Source organism: Silene latifolia, chromosome 11, assembly GCF_048544455.1.
Source record: "Silene latifolia isolate original U9 population chromosome 11, ASM4854445v1, whole genome shotgun sequence".
NCBI lineage: Eukaryota > Viridiplantae > Streptophyta > Magnoliopsida > Caryophyllales > Caryophyllaceae > Silene > Silene latifolia.
Genome location: NC_133536.1, coordinates 189,371,371 through 189,390,745, shown reverse-complemented (window position 1 = coordinate 189,390,745; position 19,375 = coordinate 189,371,371). Strand labels below are relative to the sequence as shown.

Here is a 19,375-nt window from a genome sequence, read left to right as displayed (position 1 = left end):
TTTCTCGGGTTTTGTTAATTATGCGATTAAGGTATATAACCTTTTTCCGTCATCATTCTAAACACTTTTCTAAAACCTAATTTACTGTCAAAGAGAGAAAGCAAGTACGTTCATCACCCTAATCGCATTGTTAGCAAATCCCGGAGTTTGGAAGGTCGATTTTCATCGTTTGTTATACCGTTGGAATCCTTGCGTCGAGGGTAAGATCTATGTACCCTTTTTACTGTTTTTCCTTTAAGTTGGTTAAACCCTAATATGGGGATTTGGGGGTTTTTGTGTAGATTGTGATTCGGTAGTGTTTGTATGTTTGTATGATAGGAGGAGGTTTTGTAGAAGAGCCTTTTTGATACAGCTGTAGAGACCGTCTGATAATTGTGCTTTCCAGGTAAGATTTCCTACTCAGTATTAGTCCCATAATGGGATGATTGTTTATGTGTTGAGATTGATTGTTTAATATCGTAGTTGCATTGTGACAGTTGTGATTGTGATTGTGATTGGTTGTCTCTGGTTCTCGAGATACGTTCTCGGCTGAGTGGAGTCACTTGCGGGAGTGGCTTCACGCCCTAGTTTCGCCCTTCGTGGAAGCCGCCACGGAAGGGGATGTGCACATTAATGGACAGGGTTATCGCTCAATATGAGGAGCGGGGATTTGGTGGGTACGGCTGCGGTCCCTCACTGGCAGGCTGGTCCAGTGGACAGTCGGTGATTGAGATTGATGGGATTAGAGTAATTGTTTGTATGTGTGACGGTTAAGCTGTTTGTGTATCTTACTGTTGATATATATATAAGTTGTGTGATTAGTACTGACCCCGGTTGTTGTTTTGTAAAACCTGCGGTGATCTATTCGGGGATGGTGAGCAGTAATTGAGCAGGTTTGAGTTGAGTACTGGGATAGCTGGGATGTGCCACCGTGTGACGATAGAAGTCTTCCGCTGTAGTCTTTTAGTTTTATGACATTTCAGTATTTCAGTAGACAGTTGGTTTTAAGAACTTGTACCCGTATATTGGGATTTGGTTTCAGATGTACTTTTCACTAAAGTTGTATTATTTAAAGTTGTTTCTTTATTGTCTTATGAATATCATGCCTCGGGCAACCGAGATGGTGGCATCCTTATACCTGAGTGGTCCCGGTAAGGCACTTGGAGTATGGAGGTGTTACAGTAGCACAGTTCCATAGATGCAAATCTTTACACCTAAGCCTCCTTGTCTTTTTTATCTACACTCTTTCCCAAGCCACCAAAGCAAGGCTGTCACTGGCCTCCCTACCATGCCAGAGATAATCTCTACAAGTGGCCTCAATTCTCTTTAACACAGTCTTTGACAGAATAAAGATGCGTTTCCTGTAATTATGCAATGTACTGAGTACTGATCTGATTAACACCACTCTGCCTGCATAAGAAAGCTTCCTAGCCCCCATGCCTCTAATCTTGTCCACCACTTTTTCCACCAAACTACTACAGTCCAACTGTAACACCCCGTATTTTATTAAGTTGGATAAAATTCTTTTAATTGCTATTTTGAATTTAATTACATCATTTAACGATTTATATATATATGCTTAGCTAATTAATTAATTTAATCATAATTCGATACGTTAATTTTAATAATCATTAATAAGTTTATTTAAAGTTAGTTCGAGTTTATTGAAGTTAGTTCGGGTTTATTTATTTAATAATTTTCGTTTCTTTACGAGTCCTTATGAAAGTTGTTTTAAGTGAACCCGAGATGGATTTTGGGAACAAAACCGTCCAATTAGCTATTTTGAGCTTATTTCACTAAATTAGCAATTTTTATTAATATCCGTTAGTTTTGTAAAAATCGCTAATAATTTCGATTCAAGCTGATATCGTATTATTTCCGTTAACTAGCTGAGTTTATTTTATTTTCACTCATTAAATTTATTTATTATTAATTCCGTATTATTACTGAAACTTTTACTAAAAACCGATTTTATTAACTCGAGGCGGTTTTAAAAACGAGCGAAATTACTTAACGATGAAGAAACGTACGCATAATTAGTAGCTAGCAAGCTAGCTGGTGTCTCATTATTATTATTATTATTATTATTATTATTATTATTATTATTATTATTATTATTATTATTATTATTATTATTATTATTATTATTATTATTATTATTATTATTATTATTATTATTATTATCTACCTAACGTGTCCCACACCGCCCCTTCATTTCCTTTCTTCCTTTCGAAAGGACTGACAACAAAAAAAAGCAACCAACAACCAGTTTACCCCATTTTTGTCACCTTAAACCTCAGATCCCGGCCCATTTCTCGACCAAATTCCGTAATTTTTGTACCATTCTCTTCCCCTTTCCTTCCTCCTCCTTTTAAGGTAAGAAAGTCTCCTTTTTGTAGTGGTTTCGTCTTTCGCCGTCTTATAAAAGTGTCGTATTTTAGCTTCTTTATTCCGTTTTCTTGCCCTTTTATGAAGGATTCGAAGACCCGGGGTGAGGCTCGTGCCTTGTGGACCATTTATTCGAAGAATAAGGGGCGTTTAAGGTAACACGATTCTACCGATCCTATTTTTAATATTATTGTTCGGGCTTGTATGTATATGTGCAATTATTTGTTATTGGGTGATAAAGTGATTAATTGAAGTTGTATAATATTATAGTTACTAGTAAATTTATGTTTTCTATTTCTTTTATTGCCTTCTGGGATAGGAACTGATGTCTTAGATGGGTTGAGAGTATGAAAGTTTGGTTTAGTTAATGAAGGATGATTAATTCAATTGTTAAATTTGTGTTTGTCGAAAGGTAGTGTGAATAAGCATATTGGAGTACTCTTTGCTGCACTTTGTCCATGGCAGAGAGAATTTGATTGGTATGTGAGATGTGCGTAATATTCGGATGGTATATTGTCATAATTGTTGACAGGCAACTATTAGCATTCGACTGGTATCGTGTTGTACGTTTTAATTAATGGCTTTAAGATTATGATTATGGTTCCCGTATTTCTATCGTTGTTTCTTTAACCTTGACCCGTGGGTGAGTAGCTTAGAGTCTTACTCTAAGTGTTGAGCAGTTCCTTTAATGGAATATTTGACAATATCGATATTGAAATTGAGATGGAAATCTGGTTACTATGGAGTATTATATTATGAGATGGAGTAATGAGTAGGACGGAGTAATGAGAGAGATGGGGTAGAGAGTTGAGATTGAATTAATTTTTGGGACGAGAGTGACTTTTATAAGGTTGGCCTAGCAGCGGCCTGGCCGTGGCCTGCTGTAGCCTGGCCGTGGCCTGTTGTAGCCTAGTAGCAGCTGGCAGTGGCGTAGCTGTGGCCTGGCTGTGGCCTGTCCGTGGCCTAGGCAGTGGCCTGGCCGTGGCCTGGCTAAGTCGCGAGTTTGGGCCGTATCTATAAATTGTTTTGACGCTAGTTTGGTTTATTTAAAATATAATTAAATTAATTTCCGTCTCATATTTTATATAAAGATAATTCGTTAATATCGTCCTTTCACATAATTATTTTAGGTGGCTCATATGTGGTTGAAGATGAAGAGTAATTTTGGGTTTTAGAAGCTTTCTCAAGTTTATTGCTTGTCTCTTTGCTAGCTTAAGGTAACCATTCCGAGTTACTCGACGAATAAATGTCACATTCTTTGCTTTTTGTGTGATTTGTGTATGTTAATTGAATGGTTTATTTCACATGAAAATATGGATTAGATTCATGTCTTTAGTAAGTTTATGTTCACATATTAGTATGGAAATGAATTTTATAGCGATAATTGCAATGTTTGGATGATTATGCCGAAAACTGAGCCCTTAGTCCCTTTGACTGAATCGATGTCAGTCAATTGTGTGATTGGTCAGCCGCAATTTAACCCGTACCTGTCGCAGGGCTGGGGTTGCGGGTAAAAATTCGGTTGGATGAAAATTAATGTGAAAAATGGATAATCGGCCTTATTCTTGTTTTAGGCCATTTATTAAGTTTTTAGTTCACATGTGTTGTTGGTTGAATTTAGTAGTTTCTTATATTGTAGAAACGGCCCTAGATTCCCTAAAACCTTTAATATTGTTAATATTGCTAGAAATGGGATTGGTGATGAATACTTCTTGCAGGTTGTTGTGTTTGTCATAGATAGGTCTTTATAGTCTTTGACGAGTATATGTTCACTGCTTAATAGCCTTTGTGTTCCTGACTTGATGGGATTATATCCAAGTTGGGGCATGACCTCGTTACTTATTTTGATAGTAAGTGGTCAGCTTAAGTACTAGCCAACCTTTTGGTGGACTCCTTAGGGTACTCACTTTGTTTTAGAAAAATTGTGGGTCTTGGGTGCGGTGGTGTGTATCCGCATGTCTAGGTCTGCGCAGATTTTAGGCTAGGGTTGTGTTGTGTCTTGGCCATGTTTAGATAGAACCTCTGAGCCAAGATACCGGTTCGATTACCTTCCCTACCTCGTGGTATAGACTCGAGTTACAAAGTGACTATTGACCGTACTAAGAACTTATGCCTGTCTTTGATATATTGCCCTTTCTTGTTTGATGATTCTATGAATCATAGAAGATGAGATGCAAGCCGGCTATGGTTGATAGAGTTTGAATTCCTGGATGTTATGTGATTCACATGATAGTGTAGTATGAGTCGGTCTAGTATTCACATGCTAGGACTATGTGTTTATATATTGTTGTTCACATGATAAGCACGATTGTCTAGCATCTATATGCTAAGGCTATGTGTTATTCATATTCATATTCTTATGTTTACATGTTATATTAATTATGACATTTCGTGGCTGGGAGAACTCGAAGTTACTCCCCACTGAAGTGTGGCTTTCGTGTTTGTATAAAATGCGATTGACAGGTTGATGATGATTAGATGGGGTACACGGACGAGCTAGTGAGCAAAAGAACCTTGGACTTAGTTTGGCTATTTTTGTAGTAAACCTTTAAACTTTTGGTTGTGTTTATTTTTTGAAGGGACATATGTCTCCCTCTTTTTCTTTGGTTTGTATTACTATATCCCCGCCCCGCGACTTTAGTTATGTTATGTATTAGGTTGTTTGTCCTTGCAGGTTTTGGCACTCTTCTTTTGGAAATGTTTGTGAATGGTTTAGAAAAGTTTCAAAAATTACAGGTTTTATCTAGTTGAACCAATTACAAACATATCCTGTCAGTTTTTCTGTAGAATTTACGTGTTTACTTTTCCGCAATAAATGAGGGTGTCACAGTTGGTATCAGAGCATATTTGCTCCCAACGCACGTTTGTGCACCCCAATATAAATAACTTGACCTTAAAATAATAAACTTGAGAGATGGGTAAGATGGGTAGACTTAGGACCTTATGTTGTAGTCTCTTTGTGTTTGCTCTTTGTTAGGTACTAACCTGTTTGTTGATTGTCATTTAATAATTGTTGTGTTCTTGGATCAATGACCGTGAGCTTATCTATAGCTAATGGAGTTATTACCTTTATTATAAAAAAAATTTGAACTAAAGGTTTTGAAAATATTTTAATGTTTTTCACTGGTTTTAACGTCAATTAGTGTTAAAGCTTGTTATTGGAGACGTCTGATAATTAGTTTTATCATTTGTTGATTTAAAAATGTATTTTTATGTCTTTGAATTGGAATATTGATGTTTTTGAGTGATCGCCAAGAGTATCTCCGTTCCATTGAAAGGACACTTATATTTTACGAAGATCAAGATTTGGTGCCTAATGCTGAAGATTGAAGATTTGTTCAACCTTTGAAGAATGCTTCTACTTCCTTGAAGATGTTTCTCGTTCTTTGTGTATCTCGCCTTATTCTTAATCTCTTTGTGCTTATCCTCCTTCTAAACTCCCTTCTGTTTTACTTTAAAAGCTACGCTTGTACTCCTAACTTGTCTTTTGTTCCTTGCTTATCCTCCTTTAACGCCATTTGATAGTACTCTTTCTTTTGAGGAATGTTGACCTTGGTTGGAAAATTCGACTTTTGAGGAGATTGTTTGTGGTTGACCCTTTCCTGGTTTTGAGAGGATTTGATGTTGGAAAGACTTAGGTAGTGTGATGAGACATACTTGGTGGTTCTTATACCTATAGATCCTTGATAAAGTGAGTACGTTGGATTGGGGGATTTTGTGTGTCAAGTGTGAGTTGCATTGGTTACTAAGGTTATGGAACATGGCATTGTTGTTTATGTTTGGGGATTTGAAAGCTTAGTAGGTTGAGCGTCGTCACCCTAGGAGTAAACATGAGAAAAGTTTAGAATATGAATTTGGAAGAAAACCCATTTTTAGATGTTAACAATCCCGTATAGTTTGGGAATGTGATTTGGTCGTTTTGTCATGAAGGTACAATACCCTAATAGGCGTTTCCTTGTTGTCTAATTTCCCTTTCTCCTTGATCATGAGCGTTACCGTTCATACCTCCTTTCCTAGCTTCATCTTGCTCCTCCTTTAAGTTTGACACTCGTATCTGGTGAAACTCTATCTTTGACATCCTTGTAAATTTGACTTCAATTCTTATCCCTAGAAAGTTCATCATACCTCTTTTGTTGGTTAAGCTTGAACCCTCTTAGCATACTTGTATCTATGATGTCTAACTTACTTTTCATTTCACACAATTTCTAAATATTTCAAACTACTATTTTTGGTTCGTTGTTAAAAATTTATGTTACCCTCACAAAATTTTCCCTACTTGTAAAGATTTGGAAAATGAAAATTCGATTTGATTCTCTAATTGTTCTTTGAGTATAGACTTCCTTATCATGGTTTTGAGTTGCTAAACCTGAGATTTTTGTAAATTTTATACAATTTCTATTAACCTTGATCTATTTATGACTTCTTTGTCAAAGTTTAATATTATATTTCCGGAATTTAACTCCCCTTTTAGTTTAAAGGTGAAACCTTTATTTCTACTTTGGCTTTTTGCAAAAGAACATTTGAGAAGATTACCTTTCTCTTATTTTGATTTTAACGTTGATCGGATGTTGGAACTAGTTATTGGAAACGTTTGATAACTTGTTCTACGATTGTCGGCGAATAGTTTTTGTTTTAAATTTGTCTCTGACTTGGAAAGTTAGCGTTCTTGTGTGCACGACAAGAGAAATTCCGTTCCATGAATGAGACTTATATTTTTGAAAACTCTTCATTAATGTTTTTGAAGGTATTTTGATTTTTGATTTATACAAATGATTTGCCTTTTGACCTTATCTTTGATTTGGAATGTGATGTTCTTGAATACGTAACGAGAACACTTTCGTTCCCTTGATGAGAATCGGTTTTCGGAAAATTTTATTTGAAACTTTTGAAAGAATTTTGATTCTTACGATAAATAACCTTTAAAATGTTTTGGTTACCGATTCCAATTTCAGTTTTATTTTCATAACCTTCCATTTATACTTTTAAGTTTCGAGGACGAAACTTTTTAAAAGATGGGGTGATTGTAACACCCCGTATTTTATTAAGTTGGATAAAATTCTTTTAATTGCTATTTTGAATTTAGTTACATCATTTAACGATTTATATATATATGCTTAGCTAATTAATTAATTTAATCATAATTCGATACGTTAATTTTAATAATCATTAATAAGTTTATTTAAAGTTAGTTCGAGTTTATTGAAGTTAGTTCGGGTTTATTTATTTAATAATTTCCGTTTCTTTACGAGTCCTTATGAAAGTTGTTTTAAGTGAACCCGAGACGGATTTTGGGAACAAAACCGTCCAATTAGCTATTTTGAGCTTATTTCACTAAATTAGCAATTTTTATTAATATCCGTTAGTTTTGTAAAAATCGCTAATAATTCCGATTCAAGCTGATATCGTATTATTTCCGTTAACTAGCTGAGTTTATTTTATTTTCACTCATTAAATTTATTTATTATTAATTCCGTTTTATTACTGAAACCTTTACTAAAAACCGATTTTATTAACTTGAGGCGGTTTTAAAAACGAGCGAAATTACTTAACGATGAAGAAACGTACGTATAATTAGTAGCTAGCAAGCTAGCTGGTGTCTCATTATTATTATTATTATTATTATTATTATTATTATTATTATTATTATTATTATTATTATTATTATTATTATTATTATTATTATTATTATTATTATTATTATTATTATTATTATTATTATTATTATTATTATTATTATTATTATTATTATTATTATTATTATTATCTACCTAACGTGTCCCACACCCCCCCTTCATTTCCTGTCTTCCTTTCGAAAGGACTGACAACAAAACAAAAGCAACCAACAACCAGTTTACCCCATTTTCGTCACCTTAAACCTCAGATCCCGGCCCATTTCTCGACCAAATTCCGTAATTTTTGTACCATTCTCTTCCCCTTTCCTTTCTCCTCCTTTTAAGGTAAGAAAGTCTCCTTTTTGTAGTGGTTTCGTCTTTCGCCGTCTTATAAAAGTGTCGTCTTTTAGCTTCTTTATTCCGTTTTGTTGCCCTTTTATGAAGGATTCGAAGATCCGGGGTGAGGCTCGTGCCTTGTGGACCATTTATTCGAAGAATAAGGGGCGTTTAAGGTAACACGATTCTACCGATCCTATTATTAATATTATTGTTCGGGGTTGTATGTATATGTGCAATTATTTGTTATTGGGTGATAAAGTGATTAATTGAAGTTGTATAATATTATAGTTACTAGTAAATTTATGTTTTCTATTTCTTTTATTGCCTTCTGGGATAAGAACTGATGTCTTAGATGGGTTGAGAGTATGAAAGTTTGGTTTAGTTAATGAAGGATGATTAATTCAATTGTTAAATTTGTGTTTGTCGAAAGGTAGTGTGAATAAGCATATTGGAGTACTCTTTGCTGCACTTTGTCCATGGCAGAGAGAATTTGATTGGTATGTGAGATGTGCGTAATATTCGGATGGTATATTGTCATAATTGTTGACAGGCAACTATTAGCATTCGACTGGTATCGTGCTGTACGTTTTAATTAATGGCTTTAAGATTATGATTATGGTTCCCGTATTTCTATCGTTGTTTCTTTGACCTTGACCCGTGGGTGAGTAGCTTAGAGTCTTACTCTAAGTGTTGAGCAGTTCCTTTAATGGAATATTTGACAATATCGATATTGAAATTGAGATGGAAATCTGGTTACTATGGAGTATTATATTATGAGACGGAGTAATGAGTAGGACGGAGTAATGAGAGAGATGGGGTAGAGAGTTGAGATTGAATTAATTTTTGGGACGAGAGTGACTTTTATAAGGTTGGCCTAGCAGCGGCCTGGCCGTGGCCTGCTGTAGCCTGGCCGTGGCCTGTTGTAGCCTAGCAGCAGCAGGCAGTGGCCTAGCTGTGGCCTGGCTGTGGCCTGGTTGTGGCTTGGCTGTGGCCTGGCCGTGGCCTAGCCAGTGGCCTGGCAGTGGCCTGGCTAAGTCGCGAGTTTGGGCCGTATCTATAAATTGTTTTGACGCTAGTTTCGTTTATTTAAAATATAATTAAATTAATATCCGTCTCATATTTTATATAAAGAAAATTCGTTAATATCGTCCTTTCACATAATTATTTTATGTGGCTCATATGTGGTTGAAGATGAAGAGTAATTTTGGGTTTTAGAAGCTTTCTCAAGTTTATTGCTTGTCTCTTTGCTAGCTTAAGGTAACCATTCCGAGTTACTCGACGAATAAATGTCACATTCTTTGCTTTTTGTGTGATTTGTGTATGTTAATTGAATGGTTTATTTCACATGAAAATATGGATTAGATTCATGTCATTAGTAAGTTTATGTTCACATATTAGTATGGAAATGAATTTTATAGCGATAATTGCAATGTTTGGATGATTATGCCGAAAACTGAGCCCTTAGTCCCTTTGACTGAATCGATGTCAGTCAATTGTGTGATTGGTCAGCCGCAATTTAACCCGTACCTGTCGCAGGGCTGGGGTTGCGGGTAAAAATTTGGTTGGATGAAAATTAATGTGAAAAATGGATAATCGGCCTTATTCTTGTTTTAGGCCATTTATTAAGTTTTTAGTTCACATGTGTTGTTGGTTGAATTTAGTAGTTTCTTATATTGTAGAAACGGCCCTAGATTCCCTGAAACCTTTAATATTGTTAATATTGCTAGAAATGGGATTGGTGATGAATACTTCTTGCAGGTTGTTGTGTTTGTCATAGATAGGTCTTTATAGTCTTTGACGAGTATATGTTCACTGCTTAATAGCCTTTTTGTTCCTGACTTGGTGGGATTATATCCAAGTTGGGGTATGACCTCGTTACTTATTTTGATAGTAAGTGGTCAGCTTAAGTACTAGCCAACCCTTTGGTGGACTCCTTAGGGTACTCACTTTGTTTTAGAAAAATTGTGGGTCTTGGGTGCGGTGGTGTGTATCCACTTTGTCTAGGTCGCAGATTTTAGGCTAGGGTTGTGTTGTGTCTTGGCCATGTTTTGATAGAACCTCTGAGCCAAGATACCGGTTCGATTACCTTCCCTACCTCGTGGTATAGACTCGAGTTACAAAGTGACTATTGACCGTACTAAGAACTTATGCCTGTCTTTGATATATTGCCCTTTCTTGTTTGATGATTCTATGAATCATAGAAGGTGAGATGCAAGCCGGCTATGGTTGATAGAGTTTGGATTCCTGGATGTTATGTGATTCACATGATAGTGTAGTATGAGTCGGTCTAGTATTCACATGCTAGGACTATGTGTTGTTATATTGTTGTTCACATGATAAGCACGATTGTCTAGCATCTATATGCTAAGGCTATGTGTTATTCATATTCATATTCTTATGTTTACATGTTATATTAATTATGACATTTCGTGGCTGGGAGAACTCGAAGTTACTCCCCCCTGAATTGTGGCTTTTGTGTTTGTATAAAATGTGATTGACAGGTTGATGATGATTAGATGGGGTACACGGACGAGCTAGTGAGCAAAAGAACCTTGGACTTAGTTTGGCTATTTTTGTAGTAAACCTTTAAACTTTTGGTTGTGTTTATCTTTTGAAGGGACATATGTCTCCCTCTTTTTCTTTGGTTTGTATTACTATATCCCCGCGAGTTTAGTTATGTTATGTATTAGGTTGTTAGTCCTTGCAGGTTTTGGCACTCTTCTTTTGGAAATGTTTGTGAATGGTTTAGAAAAGTTTCAAAAATTACAGGTTTTATCTAGTTGAACCAATTACAAACATATCCTGTCAGTTTTTCTGTAGAATTTACGTGTTTACTTTTCCGCAATAAATGAGGGTGTCACACCAACAAAGAAAGTCTTTTAGGAGATGCACTCACCCCTAAGTATTTAAAGGGTACATTTCCTTTGACCATTCCAGTTACTCTCTCAACTTCTCTAATTAGGCTATCATCCACACCATTGCAATAGAAATTAGATTTAGCCTGGTTCATGATAAGTCCAGAGACCTTAGAGAAAAAATTGATTCACCCTTGCAAAACATAATAAGATCATCAGTAAAGCAAAGATGGGTAAGGTCAATGCTTTTGCACAAAGGGTGAAACCTGAATTTGTCATGCTTTTGTATGGTCATCAAATTATACTGAGGTAATCAAGGTAGAGAGTAAATAGCAGGGGTGATAAAGGATCCCCCTGCTTAAGTCCTCTCTTACCCTTGAAAAAACCAAACACTTCACCATTTAAAGCAATTGAGTATGATGGAGTAGAAACACATTGCATAATGAGGAACACCATCTGCTCAGTGAAACCCACAACCCTCAATAGCTCTTGAATAAATGACAACTCAATAGAGTCATAAACTTTTTGCATATCCAATTTCATCAAAATCCTTGGAGAACAGCTCTACCAACTTCTTACTCCCTTAATTCCTCAAAACTCATGACTAGCATGTTGTCCTGAAATTCCTCTATAACCCTTAACTCACACCCTCATGATACTATCATACGTCCCCATGATTCCTTACTTTCATGTCCCACAATTCCGATCAACATTCTCTCATCTTACTCTCATCCTTCTTTTCCCTTTACACTCAACAATACCAATTAATAATTCATCTCCTTACTCTTACTACCTAACTCTTTAGTAATCTGGTTACCCTCTCATTGCTCCCAAAACTCAAATTTCATTAATTCATATCGGTATCTTCTCATTATTTCTTATCACTGATCCTGTCTCATCATGCTACTCACTCACACACGCCACCATTAAGTCCACACAATCAATGATTACTCATCAATTAGTTGTATCTTCCTTTCGTATCTCTAGAAAACCACAATACACTTCATACCATTAATTGCCCAAGGAATTACACACTAGGCTCACCTCTTAGTAATCCAATTTCCCAAACTCAGCCACTATCTACAAATCTACGTCGCGGCATAACTCGATCGAAGCTCACCATACACCATTCTTTTCCATCCTTCTATAACGTCCTTCCATTACATATATTCTTAATCACACGGTTATAACCATCTCCCCCCATAAATCCTTACACATCCATAAATCCTTACACATTCCAAGTTACCACCATTCACATCTCTCTTTTCAATCTTTTCATTCTCACATTCCTCATACTTACATTAACCCTCTGACATATACGACTGTCACTACCCTACTCAAACCCACAACTATATCACTCACTATACCCCACCAAAAGCGCTCCGTGCTCAATAAACTCATAAATCTTCCCTTCCTCTTTCCACCATCCATCACAACCACGTATTACCACATGCCCTCCCCACCAACTCATACCCATCATAAGGTGGTACTCCCCATGTCATAGGATCCGGTAACGTATGCATCAGGACCCCCACATATTTAAAACAATGCATAAGGAAGCAAAAGAACGTCTTTGAAATAAATATGATATGTAGAGAGGTCAAAATATAAGGATAAGGCCAAACTAGGGGTCACTAGGTTGAGTATAGCCTACTCGACCGAGTAGGTGAAAATCAGAAACTCGCATAATCAAATATTAGGGTTACTCTATTGAGTACGGGGCACTCGGTCGAGTACAGAGAGATGTACTCGATCGAGAATAGGGAACTCGGTCGAGTACCCTACGCAATTCTCAGCACCGTCCAGTTTTTGTAAAATAGACGTATCTCACATGTTTCTTGCTCGTTTTGGTCGTGTGACCTATCGTTAGAATCGTAAGAGAACAAGTTATCACCTCCAAGTGGACTCTTATCAATATCATGTATGAGTCTCCATTTATAACAGTTTAAAGATGACTCATCTATAGTCGGAGAACATAACTACTCAATTTTCCTTCCAAACGACTTAAACAACAACAAGGCAATTAAAAACAACTCGATACTCATCAAACATGTAAATCAAACACAACATTCATATATATATATATATATAAGCGTGATCTAAATCACATGCTACTACCAACAAACCAAACATTAATATCATCATGATCATTAAGACATAACCCACATCACATAACATATACTCCAACCACTTCCATCCAACCCAACCATATACTTCGTCCAACATATACTTAAAGGTACGTAGACAGGTAACGATCCCTTGACACACCCCGTAGTGACCGGTTCCAACTTATAAGGGCCATAGTGCGGTCTTAGGACGTCTCCCAAACCTTTCCGATAGCTCTAAACAATTTATACCCGGGTTCATTTTATTAGACGCCCTATGTTCATTTTGTTCATTGGTTTTAGGTTCCAAAATCGTCACTCTAATACCACTTTGTAACACCCCCGTATACCAAAGTGCCTTACCAAGGACCACCTTAGCATATAAGGGTGCTACCATCACAGTTACCTGAGGTAGTATGCATCATAGAAACCATAATGAAACAACTTTATTAAAACAACTGTAAAGAAAAGGTTACAAGTCTTTAAACTCAAAAACCAAACAACCAAAAGTCATAAAGCATAACTCAGCTACAACTAATCGACACAACAGTGATGACTCCGCCTGTCCATTTCCCGCGAGCTATCATAACATCCATCACCTGCTAATCAACTGCTCACCATCTCCAAGTGGATCACCACAGTTTTGAAAACATAAAACGGGATCAGTCAACTGTATAACCGAATCACTATGCGTAGCGGAAACAAATATAACAACACAATCAGTCGATCTCCAACTCCAACAATCACCATCCCCTGACTACACACTAAAGTGTGTAGCCCTGCCAGGTTACCCATCACAACAGGTAAACCACACCACCAGTAGGACACCGCAGCCTTGCCCACTAAATCCCCACTCATCGCAACGAGCGAACCCAGATCATTGATGTGCACATCCCCCTTATGACGGGAGTCCCAAGGAGCGAACATGGATATGGAACCATCTCTAGACATAGTTCCACACAATCATCCAACCAACAACACAAACTAACCAACCTGCATCAACTCCAACCAACGATCACATGCCAACAATCAATCACAAACAATCAATTAATTATACAGCCAACAGAGTAGGGAAACCTCCTTTTCGGAAACCGCTATAACTGCAGCTAATCATACAAATGTACAAGAGTACTACATCATCACCTACAGCAATAAACAACAACTACACATCATAAACCAATTTCTTCCCAAAACTCCTAAATCACCCAATTAGGGTTTGAACAAACTTAGAAACTCAACAAATGAACAACATAGAGATCTTACCCAACTACTGACGATCGCAACGATGTAAAAATCCCCAAAAGATACAAACCCTAACCTTAATTTGATGGTAAAATATGGAGAGTTGGTGAACGTCGTTGAAGTTTATGAGAACCTTTTTGAGAAATAAAGTAAAATGAAATGAAACTAATGTTTTAGCTTTAAATACCTCTCCCATCTTTTACGATCAACCCGTAATAAAAATCTGTAAATAAACCGACACTCGGTCGAGTACCCTCTACTCGATCGAGTACCCCTTACTCGATCAAGTACCCACAAAACATAATGTACTCCAGAATCAACATACGACCTACTCGATCGAGTACCCCCTATTCGATCGAGTACTCTAAGACCAGAATATCGATGTATTACAATGGGTGCCGGCTGTAATACTCCGTATTTTAACACAATTAAAGGATTATTTTATTAAACATTTTAATTGAATGACATGAAACTCGTACCATATAATATAATAATAGTATATGTTATTATTTAGTTAGCGTAGCAGTAAGCGGAAAATAGTTATTTTAACAGAGACGAAAAATAATATTGTAGTTATTATATAATTATTATATAATATGCCACTATACATCATATTATTAATAGGAAACCAAACCCACCAAATAATATTGTAGTTATTATATAATTATTATATAATATGCCACTATACATCATATAATATCACTGCAATATCGGAAGGAGGTTTAATCATTCCATTTAATACACGTTCTTCCTCAAGCTTCTCTGCAATGGCGCGAAGCAGGAGGACGAAGTCTGCTAGTAACACTCCAGTGAGATCAAAAAATACTAATAATTCATCTACTAATAACACAAATAAATCAAAAAATAGTACTATTACGCTAAATAATAAAGAACTGAGTGAAATTGCGAAGTCTGTCAGCAATGGCGAGAGTTCTAAAGCTGCGGAATTGCGTGCTTTTAATTTTGCGAAGGAACTGACTGTAATTTCGGAGGACAAATCAACAGATGATGAAGAATGGCAAGAGGTTGGACCTCGTCGCCACCGCGTGTCTTCTCCTTCAGCTGGTAAGACTCCGATATTGCAACTGTCTGTTGAAGATGTGCAGAATGAGCTTGATTTTTGGTCTACTTCGATTTTCTGTTATGTTCTGGGTTCAAATCCGCCTAGCAACGTCTTAGGAGGTTATGCTAGACCTATCTGGAAGAATTTAACAATTGATAAGGTTGCTTTTCAACCAAATGGTGTCTGCTTGGTTCGATTTAAGAACAGTGAGGATAAAATCAAAGCGCTTAAATCTGGACCCTTATTCTTTAACAGTAAGCCTTTTATTGTGAAGGATTGGGCTCCTGATTCCAAATTGGAGAAGGAAAAACCTAAATCAGTTCATATTTGGATTAGGTTTTACAATTTAAGTTTCTAATACTGGGGAAATGCTTTACCAAAACTCGCAGGGTTGGTTGGTTCACCTGTTCACTGTGACCGAGCTACTAAGGAGCGTGAATTCCTGGAGTATGCCAGGTACATGGTGGAAGTACAGGTTGGCCAGCCCCTGCCTGATGCTATTGAATTCCTGGATGAGAATGGTGTGCTCAGATCTCAGAAGGTGCATTATGAGTGGAAGCCTGCTGTTTGTGCTACATGTCATGGAATTGGCCATGAAATAGGTTCCTGTAAGAAGAAACCTTATAAGCCTGCTCCTAAGAAGGTGCATATGGTTTGGAAACCCAAGGTTGTGGCTCCTATGGTGGCAAAGCCAGTTACCCCTAGTCAAGGGAGGACTGAGGAAGTCTTACCAGTGTTGAACCCTGCCTCTGTGGTTACTCCTATGCCTTTTCAGGGGTCTATGACAAACACTGTTACACCTGCAGCTGGTGTTATTCATAAGATTGCAAAGAGGGGAGAGGGAGGTGTTCAGAGTGGTCCTTCTTTTATGGATGTTCTCAGCTTTTCCATTAGAAGGAACCTCCTGAACAGCCTTAGCAAGGGGAAAATAACTCTTCATTTCAATGGTTAGTATTGGGTTTTGGAATGTCCGAGGTATCGATAAAAGGAATAAGTAAGGAGATGTTAGGAGACTCCTTCATAGGAATAATGTAGGTTTCTTTGGACTTATTGAGACTAGAGTTAAAAGTAGTAATATAAATAAAGTGCAAGATGGATTGGGTACTAAATGGAAGTTTCTAGTGAATAATGATGTCATTGAGGGTGGCAGGATTTGGATTCTGTGGGATCCTTCCCTTTTTACTGTGAATGTTATAAGTAAGGAATGGCAACTTATGCATTTGCAGGTCACTTATCTTCAGAATGGATTCAGCTGGACCTGCTCTATGATTTATGGTAGTAATAAAAATACTGATAGGAGTAGTCTGTGGTCTTCTCTTAAGTCCATGGCTGCCTCAGTTCATGGTCCATGGCTAGTTATGGGTGATTTCAATAATGTGCTTTATTCTGATGAGAGGATAGGAGCTAAGGTTACTGATGCTGAGACTAAGGAGTTTCAAGGGTGTGTTGATCATTGTGGTTTATATGACCTGGTTGTTCAAGGGGCTTACTATACCTGGAACAACAAACAGGATGGGGATGCTAGGGTCTTCAGTAGGATTGATCGTGTATTGGCTAATGATAAGTGGATTTTGCATGGTCCAGCTGGTACTGTTACTTTCCTACCTGAGGGTTTGTTTGATCACAGCCCTAGTATTATTAGTCTTTGGGAGGATGATGAAAAGCACAAATCATCTTTTAAATATTTCTTGATGTGGAGTAAGGATGGTAATTTTAAAGAGACTGTGCAAGGTATATGGAAACAACAGATCAGAGGGTGTCTTATGTTTCAGGTGGCAAAGAAACTTAAGATGCTTAAGGGTCCTCTGAAGAAACTTAACAGAGAAGGTTTTGGTGATATTATTAATACTACTGATGTGGCTCGTTTAGTCCTTGCAGAGAAACAATCCCAGCTTCATTTGGATCCCCATAATTCACTGCTGCAAATGGAAGAGAGAGCAGCTGCTCAATCTTTTAAGCAGCTTCAGGATGCTAAATTTTCTTTTTTAGGCCAGAAAGCTAAGGTGGCTTGGATGACTTGCAATGATGAAAACACTCACTATTTCCATAGCTCAATTAAAGCCAGGAAAGCTCAGAACAAGGTTCTTAATATTTTGGATATGAATGGCAATCCTTGTTCTGATAATGGGTCCATTGAAATGGCTTTCATTGAGTATTACCAGAAGCTCCTTGGAAGTTCTGAAAGTGTAACCAGGGTTAACTGTGGAGTGGTTAGGAGGGGAAAATGTGTCTCTGATTTTCAGTCTGATTCTATGGTAGCTGAGGTTACTAAGGAAGAGGTCAGAGCTGCTCTCTTCTCTATTCCTAATGAGAAAGCCCCAGGGCCTGATGGTTATTCTTCTAGCTTCTTCAAGGATGCTTTTGATATCATTGGTGATGATGTTATTGGGGCTGTGTTGGAGTTTTTCTCTCATGATCAGTTACTGCAACAAATTAATTCTACTATGATTACTCTTGTCCCCAAGAAGGAGTTACCTATTTCAGTTATGGATTTCAGACCCATAGCATGCTGTAATGTGGTTTATAAGTGTATCTCAAAAATTATTTGTGGTAGACTGAATGGTGTGCTTGCTGATATCATTAGTCTGAACCAAAGTGCCTTCTTAAAAAATAGGGATATTGTGGATAATATCCTTATTTGCCAAGACCTTGTAAGGCTTTACAATAGGAGAACCTGCTCTCCTAGAGTGATGATGAAGATTGATTTGAGGAAGGCTTATGACTCTATTGAGTGGGCTTTTGTGGAGGATATGCTTTATGCCCTGAAATTTCCTAGGAGAATGATAGGGTGGATTATGCAATGTGTCTCTACCCCTTCATACACTCTTTCTCTTAATGGCAATCAGTTTGGGTAGTTTAAAGGTAAGAGAGGCTTGAGGCAAGGAGATCCTATTTTCCCTCTCCTCTTTACTTTATGTCTGGAGTATTTCACTAGAATCCTTAATCTGGTTACTGTCACTCAGAATTTCAGCTTTCATCCTATGTGCAAAGCCTTGAAGTTGTGTCATCTGGCCTTTGCTGATGACCTTCTTATCTTCTGTAGAGGTGACTCTGATTCTGTCACTGTGATAATGAGCGCTCTTACTACCTTCTCTAATGCTTCTGGACTGCATATCAATAAAGATAAGTCTGATATCTTTATGAATGGTATTCATGGTGTAGCTGAGGAAAGTATTCTGCATATCTCTGGTTTTAAGAAGGGTGCCCTACCTTTTAAATACCTGGGAATCAATATTTCCCATAAGAGGTTGACTAAGGTTGAGTGTAACCTTTTGGTTGAGAAATTGGTGGCTAGAATTAGAGGATGGGGGGCTAAACATCTGAGCTATGCAGGCAGGCTTACTTTGGTTAAGTCTGTTTTGACACAGATTCATAGTTATTGGGCTAGAGTTTTCCTTCTTCCTAAAGCCATTATTCATAAAGTTGAGAGCATCTGCAGAGCATACTTGTGGTCTGGTTCTGATGAGCATCATAAGGTGCCTGCAGTTGCTTGGGATAAGTGTTGTTTGCCCAAAGATCAGGGTGGGCTTGGGATTCTTAATTGTTATCATTGGAACATAGCTACCCTTGGGAAATACATCTGGTGGGTTGCAAATAAGAAAGATAGTTTGTGGGTAAGATGGGTACACCACCTCTATATTAAACAACATGATTGGTGGCAGTATTCTCCCTCTTTACAGACTAGTTGGACTTGGAGGCAACTGTGCAAAGTTAAGGATCTCCTTGCTCCTGGTTTTGCTCAGTGGCTGCAGGTCCCCTACTCTATTTCCTTGGTCTATTCTTGGCTCTCTG

The 19,375-nt window shown here is 37.3% G+C and overlaps 1 long non-coding RNA gene across 1 annotated transcript; it reads left to right on the top strand.

Moving 5' to 3' along the window:
* Positions 1–2,257: 2,257 nt before the first annotated feature.
* Positions 2,258–3,587, top strand: LOC141615247 (uncharacterized). Its single transcript, XR_012529752.1, has 3 exons — positions 2,258–2,355; positions 2,455–2,522; positions 3,498–3,587. It is a non-coding gene; the product is annotated as an uncharacterized LOC141615247 (long non-coding RNA).
* Positions 3,588–19,375: the final 15,788 nt, after the last annotated feature.